Raw genomic sequence first — 17,038 nt, 5'->3', positions numbered from 1 at the left:
CATTCTACTTTTACAAGAAACACACCTGCCTGGGAATAGAATTCCATGCCTAGCGCGATTTGGGTTTGTACAAGCCTTCCATTCACTAGAGGTTAACGAGGGGTGGCGAAACTGAGCCACCGCAGGATCACCTTTCTACATAAGAAAACATGGACTTATCCCCAGGGGAGATATGTCATTGTTACAGGTATGTTATATGGCCAGACGCTTAACTTGGAATGTGTAACCGCCCCTTACCTGGAACCTTGCGGAACGCTCGATGAGGCTTTGGGTAGAGATTCCCCCGGGGATGGCCCTAGTTGGGGGTGATTGGAACAACACATTATGTCCCTCTCTGGACAGGTGGCACAGCGCAGGTAATACAGTGGAACTCCGTGAATCCAAACTGGGGTCCATGGTGCAGGGACTAGATTGGGTGGACACCTGGCGATGACTACATCCCACTGACCAGGGCTACACCTACTTTTCTACTATTATACTTTTTCTACTATTATGCAGAACTATATGCTTCCTCGGGAGACTATACCATCACGATTAGTTCAGAAGTTTATAGGTGACATGCCATCGCGAGTCCTCACAGACACTGCACAGGATAAATTAGATGCCCCAATAAAGACTGAGGAGATTCAGGAAGTGCTGTTTGGAATGCGCCAGGCCCAAATGGCTTTCCCTGTGAATTTCATAAGAAATATCAATCCATACTCACTGCTCCCTACCTAGCCGCGCTCTTTGCCGCTCTTGATGAGCGATCTCTCCCAGAGGATTTGCCGTTGAGACGTGGGTTCCTAAAACCGGGAAGGCCTCCTGAACTTCACTCTTTGTATCGCCCGATATCACTCCTCAATGTGGAGGCTAAGCTACTTGTCAAGATCATAGCCAATCATATTGTCCTGTACATATCCGATCTGGTCCACCCAGACCTGGCGAGTTTCATGCCGCACCGCGCAACATAATATCTGACGTGCAAACAATGCCATTGCTTCTGCGGACCGTCTGGGCGAACCAGTTGCCTTATTGCTCGCCGACATTGAGAGGGCCTTTGACTCCCTTAGCTGAACATATCTCTTTGCGCTCCTCAATCACCTCAATTTTGGTCCTCATCTCCTGAAATATATCCAACTTCTTTATACAAATATCACTGCCTCCGTCTGAGTGGCAGACACTGTCTCACAAACCTTTCCTATTGGGCAAGGCACCCGCCAGGGCTGTCCCCTCTCTCCATATCTTTTCGCTCTCGCTATGGAGCCGCTCGCAGCTTGGGTATGGGTGGATGCACATGTTGGTGGGTTTGAGTGGTCTGGGGAGACGTCCGACCGCATAGCTTTGTATGCGGACGACGTATTATTCTTCCTTACACGACTAAATCGATCGGGCCCAGACTGCCCCGGATCATGCACATCTTTGGCGACACATCTGGGTTATATATAAACTCCTGTAAGTCCTACTTGTGGCCCATGCGTAATGCAGGCCCCCTGGGCCCATGGTCCAAGGAGGTGACGGTGGTGCGTGACAGCTTCAAATATTTGGGGGTCTTCCTGTCTGCTTCACAACCCCTGTTCTGGGAAAGAAACCTAGCTCCACTCTGGGTGCAAATTAAGGAACAGACTCGCTCCTAGTCACACCGGCCACTCTCTTTGTTCAGTAGGTCCGCCATTTTCAAGATGGTCTCCCTGCCCTGTTTATTGTACCAACTCCAAAACCATCCATACACGATACCGCCTAATTGGCTCACGCAACTAAACTCTACTCTATGGCACTTTTTCTGGGGGGGCGGCTCAGCCTGAGTGGCATTAAAGACATGCTTTCAGTCAACCTATTGCGGCTGGTTGGCAACACCAGACGTCAGGGAGTACTATGCGGCCTCACACCTCTTCATAATATATGATAGGGGTACAGGGATAGGTTAAACCCTGCATATGTAGTCGAGCGGTGGCTGATGGGTACCTCACCCCTTCACACAATCCTTTTTGCGGACTCCACCCGAAAAGCTTTGCTGCCAGCGACCGCCACAGTCTTTCAATTATGAAAACGCACACTCCGTTAGCTGGGATGGTGGGGAGGAATAACAAAGGAGGCTCCCCTCTGGCACAGCGACCTCTTGCCGCAACTCGCTGGCCTACCTGGCTTCTCGTGTTGGAAGGCTATAGGAATCTCCACCATGGGGTAAGTTTTTCATGGTCAGACCTTGAAGTCCTTTCAAGAATTACTACAAGAATATACGATGCCACGGTCGCAATTTTAGAAATATCTCCAATTCTGCCATGCTTTCTCACCCTACCTCACACTCCAGGAGACCATACCTGATTTTAGCCCTCTTGAGGCAAAAGTATTCAGGGGAGACCTGGGGGAACAAAAGATCACCCAAATCTACTGTACACTTTTCACGAACAGCCACACTATGCTATCTAAAACATGGTAGGCCTGGCAGACAGACTTGGGCCCTTGGATGATGAGGACTGGAACGACGCGTTGGCATCCCCACGAGGTGCCGCCATAACGACTTGACTACGATACATACAATTCAAGTACCTCCTTAGGGTATATTACACCAGGTGTCGGCTCTGGCGGGCAGGACTTATGGCCTAACCACTGCTTGCAATGCCAGATGGCTGAGGGAACACTTATACATACAGTATGGCTATGTTTGTCACTCTCCAGGTTCTGTTACAGGGTTCTTTCATGTATGTCGCAGGTTCTGGGGTGGGACATCCCTTATTCCCCCAGATTGATGCTTCTACACATAACAGATGACATCGGGGGCAACATATATTAACGCCACCTGCTGTTACTTGGCCTTACACTGCCCTTTCTTGGGGCTTGGAAGAAGGGTCTTTATTTCTGTATGGGGTTTGAGATACCTATATTTGCTGCGCTGTGTTGACCCCAGAAACATCCCAAGACCTGGATGAGCAGACTTCTGAGGTATTTACTTAGAACCCATGCCAGATCACACAATAGATTGACATCAGCCACAACTTGCACAAGGCGGGGCGAACACGGGATCAGTGACTTCAATATTCACTCTGGGGTAGACTTGACATGCATGGTATCACATAATGGTTATATGACACTTCAGTTCATTGTTAATATAATATGTTGTTATGCATATGATCCTTCTCTACATATTTGGCTACAAAACGTCTGTATCCTCATGATTACTATGTATGTGTTCCTGTGCTGATATTTGGCCTTAACAGGCATCTTGTGGATGTTTACAATAATATGTTGTTTTGAAAAAAAAAGGTAAGGAATCTGCAGCTAGAAGCCTCTATCAAATGCAGTCTGCATGCAGTTTGTGTGTGAGTTGCTTAGGAGCCTCTTTAGTACCCAGGCGTGCCAGGGCTACCATTTACCAGGGATTTACAAAAGGCTAAAGTTCTTGCTAATTGAGTTAAAACTAAGCATTTGTCTTGTTTTTTTGGAAAGAGCACTTGGGCCTGGTCAGCTGGGACCCAGTGCTCTACCAATCACCAACACCAGTACCAGTGAACAAAATGTGGTGGTGACCATGTCAAAAAGTACTAGAACAGAGCCACCCAATAGTCCCACCAGGACTGGGTAATGTAAATCATATAAGCAAAATGTCCAGGTAGGAATCATTCACAGTATAAATTTTTCGATCAACAGTGTCATAACAATGATCACTCAATTAAGGAAGGTAACCGAGGGGTTTCAACAACAACAAAAATGAATAGTATCAAAAATATATATTTATTTTTTGATTTTCAATCGTATAGTTTTATATATTTTTCACTTTTTATCCAGAAAACAAAAGTCTGGCAACATTAGGCCACCAACATCATATATCACAAATCATAGGGTGGTATAAAACACCTTTACCACATAGTGTGGACACAATGAAGGGACCACATGCACAATCTTATATATGCAGCCTAATTCACAAAGTGTTGTTTTAAGTGAATTTATACAGTATGGTTGTATAAAAGGTGTTAGGCGTCGACGTTTCGGTCCGTGTTGGTCAAAAAGATCCGGAGGACCATCTTCAGGACAGAAAAAGTTGCACAGAGGTATCTAATATAAACATAATAACATGACAACATCAGTGAAACCCTAGGGTACACGGAGATTTTTTGCAGCTCAATACAAAGAACAAAGTGACAAAACACTTCACTCGGTGTGGCATGCACCTTCAGACCACCACCAAGTGCACCTAAAACAACACACTGGTACAAAAGTGCCAAAGAGAATGCCAAAGAAAGGACCACGTGACTTGTGCCTACATGTCTTAATTACTATGATGCCAGGAAAATCCACAGTTCCACCTTATAGATATATGCACTTGAAAGTGAGACACATATCAAGCGTGCACTACCATGTTTAACCTGTATACTGTCTATTACTTACATGTAGCCAAAACGCCTCACAGGTCGTTCTGTAAACCAGTAAATAAATAAATGAATAACGCTATGTGAGCTGGAAAGATAGTTCTATAACCAAACGTGCACGTAAAATCACTTACATTCTGGCGGCCGCCCGAATCTCTGAAAAACAGACAAGTCCGTAATCAGGAGACTGCACACGCCAGAGCTACTTTAAATCTAGTTTTAACATGCCTCAAACTTACTTCGCTTGCCAAGAGACGCCGGCTCAAAGGAGTCCGTGTGTCTTCGCTGGTTGTACTCGCGGAAACCTTCAAATTCCGCAAAACAAACAAATCCGTAATCAGGAGACTGCACACGCCAGAGCTACTTAAAATTTAGTGCTAACATGCCTCAAACTTACTTCGCTTGCCAAGAGACGCCGGCTCAAAGGAGTCCGTGTGTCTTCTCCGGTTGCACTCGCGGAAACCTTCAACTTCCGCAAACAACGTAAATAACGTTGGGCGCCATGACGTCACTTCGACAGTGAACTCGGCGGCCATCTTAGAGTGGTCTACAAGGCTTACTCGTCTAGTGATAACAGAACAATGAAAAGTTATTAAGAAATGATAAAACTTATTAAGAAATGATGAAACTAACTAAAACTGAAATACAAAAACGTCCTCTACTCCACTCAGGTTACTGATTCATTATCACGTACAGCCGTATGTGACAGTCCAAACTCGAAAAAACCTTACATTAAGGTGGCCAAAGAATGCCATTCGATAAGGGTGTTCAGCCCATTCTCTACTGTATCGCTTAACCAAATCAGTTTGTTCTCCCTTTGAGCAAGCAATTTATCCACATTGGGTCGTCTCCTTGTACCCCTTACACACTCAATAACAAACCATTTCATATCAGTGGGAGCATGTGACATGTTATTAAAATGCTCAACTAGTGGCGCCGTTTGGATTTTGCATCTAATGCGGGACTGATGTTGTGTTATCCGTTTCCTTATTTCCTGTGTTGTTTTTCCAAGGTAATTCAGGCCACAAGGACACTGGATGCAATACACCACGTTCTTGGTCATGCAATTAGAATGCTGTTTCAACGTCAACTGTCTCCCATTAATGCAGCAGGTTTTAGTTATTTGTGTGGTCGCACAAGCTGTGCATCCACCACAGGGAAAATGTCCGACAATGGGTGCCAGGCCCCATATGCTAGTTAGGGTATTGATCTTGGGTTCCCTATAGGCTTTGACCAAGTGGTCACGTAGATTCTTTCCTCTTTTGAAGGCAAATCTAGGGATGGCTAGTTGGGGTTCAACCTTTTTGATCAAATGCCAATTGCGTTTGATGATTTTTGTAATTTCTGTGGATTCTGTACCAAAAGTCAGAACACAAGTTGTGGGTACTGTGTCTGATATGGTATTAGGGTTAGGAGGTTGCTTTTTTTGTAGGAGGGCTTGACGGTCATAATACCAAGCACGTTTCATCGCATGCTTTACTAGCCGGTATGGGTATGACCGGGTCACGAGTTTTTCTTGTAAAATTTTTGCTTCCCTGAAATAATCTTCCCTTCTGGTACAATTCCTCCGAATTCGGAGGAACTGACCGAAGGGGAGATTATCCCGTAAATTTCGCGGGTGGTGGCTATTATACCTCAAAAGGGTATTACGTGCCGTGGGCTTAGTATATAAACTCACGGCAAGTGTTCCTTCAGCGTGTATGATGTTAAGATCAAGAAAGTTTAAGGCCTCACAGTTACTTTCCAGGGTGAATTGCAGGTTCACATCCTTTGTATTGAGCCATCCGTGGAATTCTTTCAGCCTGTCTTTACTTCCCTCCCAAACTATACAGACATCATCGATGTATCTTAAATAGTGAACCAGATTAGATACAAAGGGGTTGTTGTTGTAGATAACTCTTTCCTCAAAATCCGCTACAAACAAATTCGCTATTGTGGGAGCAAAAACTGCTCCCATTGCCACACCCTTCAATTGAGCAAAGAAGTCATTGTTGAAGAGAAAATAATTTTCTTCCAGAGCAAGTCTTGCACATTCAGTAATAAACCAAGTAGGAACTTGGTGAGGCCGAGTGCGAGTATCTAGAGTGTTGTAGATTACTTGTAGAGCTTAAGCCTGGTGGATATTAGTGTAGAGACTTTCGATGTCCATTGTAGCCAGGATGTTATGATTTGGACTAAAATGGACACCCTCCAATTTGACAATTACATCTCTACTGTCTTGAGTGAATGACCTGGTTGTGGTAACAAATGGTTTTAAAAAAAGATCTACGTATTCTGCCAAGGGTTGGAGAATAGACTGGCAGCCAGCAACAATAGGTCTTCCCGGCGGTTGCTGACTATTCTTATGGATTTTTGGTAGCGTATAAAACGCAGGGGTACTGTAATCATCCTTATTAAGGTAGTCAAATTCCTTTTTGCTAAGCCATAGTCCTTCCTGGCCTTTGGTAGTCAGTGTGAGGATAAGTTTACGGATCCTGGCCGTAGGGTCACTAGAAAGTTTTTTGTAATGTTCTTGGTTGCTCAATTGTCTGTGGGCCTCCTGATCATATACAGTTTTATCCTGTAAAATGATTCCTCCCCCCTTGTCAGCAGGTTTGACTACTAGATCTTCCCGCTCTGATAAGGTTTTTATGATAGACATATCGTTCTTCGAAAGATTAAATCTGACATACTTTCTGTCTTGGAAGAGTTGTTCGATTTCAGTGAGTACCACATTTTCAAATGTGATCATCTCTTTTGGTATTAAGTTATTGGCTGGGAAGAATGTCGATGGACATTTAAGGCCACTGATGTTGATAGGCGTACTAGTAGTGGTTTTATGAAAAAAGTGTTTCAGTCTTAAGGTTCTAAAAAACCGATGAGCCTCAACTAAAATTGAGAACAGATCATTCCTATTGGTGGGGACAAATGATAGCCCATGACTAAGGACTTCTATCTCCCTGGAATTCAACTGATATGAGGACAGGTTGAAAATCGGTACAACTTCCATATTCGGGTGGTTGGTGGTGAGCACACCTGTATTGTCAATAGAGTGTGTGGTTACCATTCGTAATAGTTGTTGCGTGTTTGTCTGAATCCCGGGGTGTATTGGTTCCTGAACCAGCCTCGTCTCGGATTCCGAGCTCGTCCCCTGTGTGGCGTTTGGCCTCTTCCTAAAAAAGGTGTGGAATTGGGTTCGAGGCATGTGGGCTGCTGAATTCATATCTGTGCATAGTCCGCCATCTAGTGTTGGGTCCGGATGATTGCACATTGTTGTCCTGGAAGAGTCTTCGAAGTATCACGAGATAGGTGGCTCCTCCCCTGGACTACAGTGCGCATGGGCATCGCCTCCATCCCCAGATTGTTTTTTTCCGCCATCGGGTTCGGATGTGTTTTCGGTTCCCTCTATCGGAACCGACAGTTGTTCGACTTTTACTCGAGACCAAAAGGTCTTTAGGCTGGGCGTCGGTATAGTTGCGTTCGGGTTTCTTACTGACTCTCAGCTCCGATCTCCTACTGCCCTTCCACGTGCTTTCGACGCGGACGGGCCTACACTACACCCTTTGCTATGGAGCGGACTCCATTCAAGAAGTGTCCGCTGTGTCACTCTAAATATTCGCACCTCGACGTGCACCCCGTGTGCAATACATGCTTGTCACCGGATCACCGTGAAGACACCTGCATGGCGTGTTCAAAGTTTAGGAGTAAGAAAACTTTGAAGATTCGCCGGGCTAATCGACTCCAGGCTCAGTTGTCGGCTTCGGCACCCCCGCCTGATGACATCTTCCAGGAATCTGTCGAGGAAGAAGACGACGTACAAGGGTCTGACTCTAACCCCGCGTCCGAGGAAGAGACCTACGACGCGGATGAGGAGGCCTACGACGAAGTCTCCGGCGAGGTAGGGGACGACGAACTGGCTTGTGCCACGATGGGGGATAGCTCAGAGGAAGAGCATCCCCAAACAGACTCCGGGGTTACTCCCCGTCATACGGCCCAGGTCGAGGGATCGCCTTCGGGCCTTACCCAAGATCTAATTATGGGTCCTACGTCCCCGCCTCCGGGCCCGGTCACGGACATTTCTAACAAGAAAACGAAAGTGAAGCCAACTGGTCTCGCACCCTCGGATGCGAAACCGAAACCGAAAGTGGCGTTGGTGAAGAAGGTTCTGGAGGCGTCAACTTCCACGAAACCCAAAATGGCCGACTTGAAGAGCCACGCCAAAATGGCCGACCAGAAGAGCCGCGCCAAAATGGCCGACCCCAAGCCCTCTGGGTCGGCGCCGAAGGTGAAGGCATCCGACGCGGCTGCGTCGGCACCGAAAGGGGTCGTGGCCCCGAAGACGGCCTCGAAGAAGCGTCACGCCGACGGTGCGACAGGCCATGGGGCGTCGGCACCGAAGAAGAGGCTTACCGGAGACCGGGCTCTCGGAGACGAAGAATCGCTCGAGACGGTTCAGCCCTCGGCATCCCTTACAAAGAAGGTGGGAGAATCCTTAAGGCGGCTCCAACAGTCCTCTGTGGTTCCCAGCCAGGACACTGTAGTGCCTAGGCCCACGCCGAAGCCTGCCAAGGACCAAACGCCCATTCGTTTTACCCTTCCTCCCAAGTCGGCGCCGAAGGCCTTCGCGCCTAAGCAGAGCGGACACTCTCAGCAAGTATTGACGCCGAAGGCTGCCTTGGTGGTGTCGAAGCTTCGGCTCCAGCCGCTTGCGGTGGAGGAACGTCGTGAGGTGATCATCGACGCCAACACCGGAAAATTGTCGCTCCTCAAACGAAAGATTACGTCGGAGCCGGCCTTGGAACCCTTTAGGATTCCACTCAAGAACAAGAGCTACTCTGCGGACTCTTCGGCTCTGATGGAACCTCTGTCTCCACAAGCCCTGGAACACTCGCCGGCCCATTCCCCCGTGCCTGATGTGGACGAGGAAGAGGCCGAGTACAACTATCCTGCGTACTCGGATCCGGAAGAGGAGCAGGTGCCCTGGACAGCAGGAGGCGACACAGACGACCCGCAGTCGGGGCAGGACACTCAACTTTTCGCCGCAAAGACGTCCCCGACAGAGGACTCGGCGGCGTTCAATGCATTAATAGAGAGAGCTGCAGCGAACCATGACGTCGAACTGCACTCAGACCCCGTGGATGCAGATTTCTTAGTCGACACCTTCTCGGTAGCCGAAAAACAAGTCAAGACACTACCGATGCTTAAAGGGGTGCTGAAGCATGCACAGGAGGTGTTCAAGGAGCCCACCCGGGTGCGGGTGGTCAATCCTCGCATCGACAGGAAATATAAAGCGGCGCCAACGGATCCCACGTATATTAAGGGACATTTGCCATTGGACTCCCTGGTGGTGTCCAACGCTCGAAAGAGGGCGAATTCGCAGACTACTGGTGATGCTCCTCCCCCAGACAAAGAGTCCAAGATCTTTGAGGCATCAGGCAAACGCATTGCTGCACAGGCAGCGAACATTTGGAGGATCTCTAACACTCAAGCCCTGCTTGCACGTTATGATAGGGCCCATTATGACACATTAGAGGCCATACTGCAACACTTGCCTGACCAATACAAGGAGGCGGGGGAGATGCTCATTCAGGAGGGCAAACTCATTACAAATGCATCCATCAAATGTGCCCTAGATGTGGCAGACACTGCCTCCAGGGCTATCAATACAAGCGTGTTACTTAGGCGCCATGCCTGGCTTCGAATTTCTGGGTTCAAACCCGACATACAAACCACAATACTGGGTCAGACAGTGAATCCTGACCATCTGTTCGGCCCTGAGGTGGATGCCTCCCTAGAAAAGATGAAAAAAGATACCGAAACTGCCAAATCTATGGGGGCTTTACAAAGTCAGCAGTTTCGGGGTGGTTCCTTTCGCCGCTCCAATTCAAGGGGCACCTCGAGAGGCCAGGCATCCCAGTCCACGCAATACTACAAGGGTAACACCCAGTCCTCGTATAACAACAACAAGGGCAGAGGTGGCTACAGAGGCAATAATATCAAAGGCAGGGGACGTGGAAACAATGCCTCCAGGTCCACCACCTCCAACAAGCAGTGACGTCTTGTCACTTCCCCCCGATCACACAACACCTGTCGGGGGGAGACTCCAGCAGTTCCTGCCGGCGTGGAGGTCCATCACCACGGACAGGTGGGTGAGGTCTATTATCCAGTACGGGTACTGTCTAGAACTTACGTCCATTCCACCGGACATACCGCCAAGAAGCCGTGCTATGTCCGGCGAGCACTTGACCTTGTTGCAGCAAGAAGTACTGGTCATGCTGCAAAAAGGGGCGATAGAGCTCGTTCCATTGCAAGAACGGGGAACAGGGGTTTACTCCCTGTATTTTCTGATCCCCAAAAAGGACGGATCGCTCAGGCCGATCCTGGACCTCAGGCCCCTGAACTGGTACATCAACTCGGAGCACTTCCATATGCTCACGTTGCAGCAGGTGCTTCCCCTGCTTCAACAGGGGGACTTCCTAGCAACGCTGGATCTGAAGGATGCCTATTTCCATATTCCCCTGCATCCTTCCCACAGAAAGTATCTCAGATTCACGATCTTAGACCAGCATTACCAGTTCAGAGTCCTGCCGTTCGGGGTCACCACGGCACCGAGAGTCTTCACCAAATGTCTAGCGACTGTGGCGGCGCATCTCCGTCGCCAGCACGTCCATGTCTTTCCATACCTAGACGACTGGCTTATTCAGGCAAGGACGGAACGGCAGTGCGTAGACCACGTGTCACGCACCATTCACCTCCTGCACGATCTGGGATTCTCTCTGAACTACCCAAAGTCCCATCTCCAGCCCGCCCACGTGCGACAGTATCTGGGCGCGACAATCGACACTCTGGCAGCCACTGCGCAGCCGAGTTCAGTGAGAATCGCCAGTATCCAGGCGCTGATCCATCGATTCAGACCCCAACACTCGCTTCCAGCGAAGGTGTTCATGCAGTTGATAGGCATGATGGCCTCCTGCATCTCCATTGTCCCGCACGCGAGACTACATATGCGTCCGCTTCAGGAGTGCCTGGCACGTCAGTGGACTCAGGCTCATGGGCAACTGACAGACCTAGTGTTGGTGAGCGGTCGGGCGTACAACTCTCTGCATTGGTGGAATCCACAAAACCTTTGCAAGGGCCGACCATTCCAAGAGCCTGTCCCACAGATCATCCTGACAACGGACGCCTCTCTCCAGGGATGGGGAGCGCATGTACTCCACTACACTGTGCAGGGACTATGGACACTTCAGCAACGGAAGATGCACATCAATGTCTTGGAACTGATGGCAATCTTCATGGCCTTAAAGGCGTTCAAAGTACATCTGTGCAACAAGGTCGTGTTGATCCGGACGGACAACATGACGGCCATGTACTACATCCAGAAGCAGGGAGGTACACACTCTCCACAGCTGTCTCATCTGGCTCAGAGCATGTGGAAGTGGGCCATTCAGAGGAACATCTTCCTCATGGCGGAGCATCTCCCGGGCAAGGACAATCAAATGGCGGATCTGCTCAGCAGACACAGCCATCAGATGCACGAGTGGGAGATACATCCATCAGTACTCCAACCGTACTTCCAAAAGTGGGGTCATCCAGAGATAGACCTGTTCGCCACAAAGGAGAACGCAAAATGCCAAAGCTTCGCCGCCAGGTTCCCACACCCCCAATCACAGGGCAATGCGATGTGGATGAACTGGTCAGGCAGATTTGCGTACGCTTTTCCCCCAGCACCTCTGATACCGCTGGTGGCACGCAAGCTCAGGCAACACTCGATGACGCTCATCCTGGTTGCTCCAACGTGGGCTCGCCAACCATGGTACACCACGTTTCTGGAACTCTCCGTGGTACCGCATCAAAGGCTTCATCTCACTCCCAGCCTTCTGACGCAGAGCCATGGCGACATTCAGCACCCAGATCCGCAACAGCTCAACCTGGCGATCTGGCTCCTGAAGTCCTAGAGTTTGGCTACCTCAATCTTCCTCCCGATTGCATGGACATCATTCGGGAGGCAAGGAAGCCCACTACTAGAGCTTGTTATGCGGCTAAATGGAAGAGGTTTGTCATCTACTGTGTAGACCACAGCATTGACCCGCTAGATGCTTCCATTCAGAACATCATATGCTACCTCTTTCACCTGTATCGATGTAATCTGGCGTACTCTTCCATCCGCATTCACCTGTCTGCTATGGCAGCATACCTCCAGAATAGGCAGCACCTGTCTCTCTTTAAGGTCCCTGCTATCAAGGCTTTTCTGGAAGGACTCAAAAGGGTCATTCCACCAAGGACTCCACCAGCTCCAGAATGGAACCTCAATGTGGTTCTTACAAGGCTGATGGGTCCTCCCTTTGAGCCACTGCACTCTTGTGAACTCCAGTTTTTGACTTGGAAGGTTGCGTTCTTAGTAGCAATTACATCGCTACGGAGGGTAAGCGAGCTGCAGGCGCTCACCATCCAAGAACCTTTCTTCCAAGTACATGCTAATAGGGTGGTGCTCCGCACTAACCCTAAATTCTTACCCAAAGTGGTCTCACAGTTCCACATGAACCAAACAATTGAATTGCCGGTGTTTTTCCAAAACCCAGAGACGCTGGCTGAGCGCATGCTCCACACTCTTGATGTGAAAAGGGCCTTGATGTACTATGTGGACAGGACAAAAGATTTCCGCAAAACCAAACAACTTTTTGTTGCTTTTGCCACACAACACAAGGGAAATGCAATCTCCAAAGCAGGAATCGCTAGATGGATAGTAAAGTGCATTCAAATCTGCTATGCTAAAGCTAAGCGCACTCTCACTATCCCACCAAGGGCCCACTCCACTAGGAAGTTGGGGGCCTCTATGGCTTTCTTAGGTAACATTCCCTTAGAAGACATCTGTAGAGCAGCCACATGGTCTACCACTCATACTTTCACTAAGCACTACTGTGTAGACGTGCATTCAAAACAACAGGCAGCTGTTGGTCAGGCTGTTCTAAAAACACTTTTTCAGACTGCTGCAGCTGGCACGGGCGGCCGCCGCTAATGGAGGGACTGCTATGTATTCTATGCACAGATATGAATTCAGCAGCCCACATGCCTCGAACTGCAAATGCTACTTACCAGTATGCATCTGTTCTTGGCATGTAGGGCTGCTGACATTCATATCGCCCACCCTCCTCCCCGGCGCCTGTAGCAGCTGCAGTATGTATTCATTTACACACATATGCTCATAGCATGGTCATCACTCACTTCTTCACTCCATCTCTGCCAATGGCTAAAAACAATCTGGGGATGGAGGCGATGCCCATGCGCACTGTAGTCCAGGGGAGGAGCCACCTATCTCGTGATACTTCGAAGACTCTTCCAGGACAACAATGTGCAATCATCCGGACCCAACACTAGGTGGCGGACTATGCACAGATATGAATGTCAGCAGCCCTACATGCCAAGAACAGATGCATACTGGTAAGTAGCATTTGCATTCCTCTATTAGACCTATATAAGGAGGCTGCTCTATTGTGGTTGTCGTCAGAGCTTGAAGAACCAGAATCCGAAAAAGTTGTGTGTTTCGGTGCTGGATTATCCTGATTCCCTGTTTGTTGGAAAAAATCTTTTTTCAGGTATGGATAGGTGCGTTCACGGTTATAGTTCCTCAGGTCTTTCTGTAATTTTTCAGTTTTTTTCAGAATGTTAATACGTTGGAACTCAGCTATGGTCACGTCAAGTTTACTCAAGAAATCATTTGCGTCAGTAATTGCTGGATCTTCGCGTATTTGTTTTTCCAGATCTGCAATTTCTGCCTTGATTTTATCTATCAGACGTGCAGCTGTCTCTATACTAAGCACCATCCAACTTCTGGAACACTTGTTGGATACAAAGCTGAATCCGGTCTTGTATTCTTCGTCCTCTATAAAAATACAGGGTATATTCCGCACTTGTAAACCTATCGGAATGATATTGTTAGAGAGGCAATCTCTTAAGAATTTTGCATGCAATTCTGTTCTAATCAATTTTTTATGGAGTCTTTCCAAATTGTTACGTAGAGTACTCTGTGGGGAATTTAGACTACTAGCATTTGTTTGGGGACCTAAGAGAGAAGGTCCGCCTGCAATTGTCTTGATGTAATCATCAGTATAAGTGATGGTTTCGAGTTCAGACATTTAAGTATTTCAACATATACAGTTAAACCAACAAATATGTATATCTGGCACAATAATCAAAACATACAACAAATACAACATAAAAGAGCTGACATATATACTCTAACAAATAGGACAAACCACTTCATAAAGGGCCCTTGCAGACAGCGTCTGCGCTTCACTCGCTCAAAAAAAGCAACCTCCTAACCCTAATACCATATCAGACACAGTACCCACAACTTGTGTTCTGACTTTTGGTACAGAATCCACAGAAATTACAAAAATCATCAAACGCAATTGGCATTTGATCAAAAAGGTTGAACCCCAACTAGCCATCCCTAGATTTGCCTTCAAAAGAGGAAAGAATCTACGTGACCACTTGGTCAAAGCCTATAGGGAACCCAAGATCAATACCCTAACTAGCATATTGGGCCTGGCACCCATTGTCGGACATTTTCCCTGTGGTGGATGCACAGCTTGTGCGACCACACAAATAACTAAAACCTGCTGCATTAATGGGAGACAGTTGACGTTGAAACAGCATTCTAATTGCATGACCAAGAACGTGGTGTATTGCATCCAGTGTCCTTGTGGCCTGAATTACCTTGGAAAAACAACACAGGAAATAAGGAAACGGATAACACAACATCAGTCCCGCATTAGATGCAAAATCCAAACGGCGCCACTAGTTGAGCATTTTAATAACATGTCACATGCTCCCACTGATATGAAATGGTTTGTTATTGAGTGTGTAAGGGGTACAAGGAGACGACCCAATGTGGATAAATTGCTTGCTCAAAGGGCGAACAAACTGATTTGGTTATGCGATACAGTAGAGAATGGGCTGAACACCCTTATCGAATGGCATTCTTTGGCCACCTTAATGTAAGGTTTTTTCGAGTTTGGACTGTCACATACGGCTGTATGTGATAATGAATCAGTAACCTGAGTGGAGTAGAGGACGTTTTTGTATTTCAGTTTTAGTTAGTTTCATCATTTCTTAATAACTTTTCATTGTTCTGTTATCACTAGACGAGTAAGCCTTGTAGACCACTCTAAGATGGCCGCCGAGTTCACTGTCGAAGTGACGTCATGGCGCCCAACGGTATTTACGTTGTTTGCGGAAGTTGAAGGTTTCCGCGAGTGCAACCGGAGAAGACACACGGACTCCTTTGAGCCGGCGTCTCTTGGCAAGCGAAGTAAGTTTGAGGCATGTTAGCACTAGATTTTAAGTAGCTCTGGCGTGTGCAGTTTCCTGATTACGGATTTGTTTGTTTTGCGGAATTTGAAGGTTTCCGCGAGTACAACCAGCGAAGACACACGGACTCCTTTGAGCCGGCGTCTCTGGGCAAGCGAAGTAAGTTTGAGGCATGTTAGAACTAGATTTAAAGTAGCTCTGGCGTGTGCAGTCTCCTGATTACGGACTTGTCTGTTTTTCAGAGATTCGGGCGGCCGCCAGAATGTAAGTGATTTTACGTGCACGTTTGGTTATAGAACTATCTTTCCAGCTCACATAGCGTTATTCATTTATTTATTTACTGGTTTACAGAACGACCTGTGAGGCGTTTTGGCTACATGTAAGTAATAGACAGTATACAGGTTAAACATGGTAGTGCACGCTTGATATGTGTCTCACTTTCAAGTGCATATATCTATAAGGTGGAACTGTGGATTTTCCTGGCATCATAGTAATTAAGACATGTAGGCACAAGTCACGTGGTCCTTTCTTTGGCATTCTCTTTGGCACTTTTGTACCAGTGTGTTGTTTTAGGTGCACTTGGGGGTGGTCTGAAGGTGCATGCCACACCGAGTGAAGTGTTTTGTCACTTTGTTCTTTGTATTGAGCTGCAAAAAATCTCCGTGTACCCTAGGGTTTCACTGATGTTGTCATGTTATTATGTTTATATTAGATACCTCTGTGCAACTTTTTCTGTCCTGAAGATGGTCCTCCGGATCTTTTTGACCAACACGGACCGAAACGTCGACGCCTAACACCTTTTATACAACCATACTGTATAAATTCACTTAAAACAACACTTTGTGAATTAGGCTGCATATATAAGATTGTGCATGTGGTCCCTTCATTGTGTCCACACTATGTGGTAAAGGTGTTTTATACCACCCTATGATTTGTGATATATGATGTTGGTGGTCTAATGTTGCCAGACTTTTATTTTCTGGATAAAAAGTGAAAAATATATAAAACTATACGATTGAAAATCAAAAAATAAATATATATTTTTGATACTATTCATTTTTGTTGTTGTTGAAACCCCGCGGTTACCTTCCTTAATTGAGTGATCATAGTTATGACACTGTTGATTGAAAAATTTATACTGTGAATGATTCCTACCTGGACATTTTGCTTACATGATTCATGTCAAAAAGTGGCACTTTCCTACAGAGGGGGACCACTTCTGTAGTCACAAATTTGCAAATAAACTGGTCCTGCTTTTTACCCTGCTTCTCCCTCTATGGCCCACATTCATACTGAAACGTTTTTGTAAGGATAAAAGCCTTAAACTGGCCGAGGTCAGTGCTCTAAGATCCTGACACCAAGCGCCGAAAAAAGAGAACTGAGGTAACTGCCATTTATGGGGC

The 17,038-nt window shown here is 47.2% G+C and overlaps 1 protein-coding gene across 1 annotated transcript in view; it reads left to right on the top strand.

Moving 5' to 3' along the window:
- The window catches only part of CHD1 (chromodomain helicase DNA binding protein 1), a 1,544,591-nt gene that overhangs the window by 619,076 nt on the left and 908,477 nt on the right, over window positions 1–17,038 (top strand). The gene's annotated exons all lie outside the window — the stretch shown is intronic.

This window comes from Lissotriton vulgaris, chromosome 3_1 (assembly GCF_964263255.1).
Source record: "Lissotriton vulgaris chromosome 3_1, aLisVul1.2, whole genome shotgun sequence".
NCBI classification, from domain to species: domain Eukaryota; kingdom Metazoa; phylum Chordata; class Amphibia; order Caudata; family Salamandridae; genus Lissotriton; species Lissotriton vulgaris.
Note: the sequence above shows the minus strand (reverse complement) of the source record. Positions and strands in the feature narration are given on the sequence as shown.